Below are 550 nucleotides of genomic sequence, written 5' to 3' on the forward strand. Positions count from 1 at the left end.
TTTTTCTCACAATTTTGCCCAATCACTCTAGACTTCTCTTTTCTCTCAGCTTATCACCCCTACTTAGGTTTCACTTCCTTCCCATTGCAATATTTATCTTGTAGTTAACATACTAAACATATACTATTTTCTAACATCTAGTCCCTTGATCCATTTTCCATCACCATTAAAGCCTGAACAAAAACCAATACAGAATTAACCATATTATGGATGTTCTCTGCTTCTACCCATGTATTGTTAAACATCACTGTACATAGACAGTAACAGGACCATGATGCCTGGGTCCACTGAAAATTTGGGTTTACCTATTACAACCATGCAACCAATACTCTTTCTTGGTTGAGTCTCCAAAGAACTCCTCATAGCTGCTTGTATAAAAACTTTCCCTCAGCTGTTTGTATCTTGAAGATAATGTATTATCTCAATCTCAGTGCAAAGCTATGTGGCATAGTGGTCAAAGTCCTATATTTAGAGAAAGATGACGTGTTTTCAAATTAGAGTTTAGCCACTAAGTATTTACGGGATCTTGAACAGCTCAGAAATTTTCTCT

The sequence above is a fragment of the Vombatus ursinus genome, unplaced genomic scaffold (genome assembly GCF_900497805.2).
Source record: "Vombatus ursinus unplaced genomic scaffold, bare-nosed wombat genome assembly UNPS02015246.1, whole genome shotgun sequence".
In the NCBI taxonomy this organism is placed as follows: domain Eukaryota; kingdom Metazoa; phylum Chordata; class Mammalia; order Diprotodontia; family Vombatidae; genus Vombatus; species Vombatus ursinus.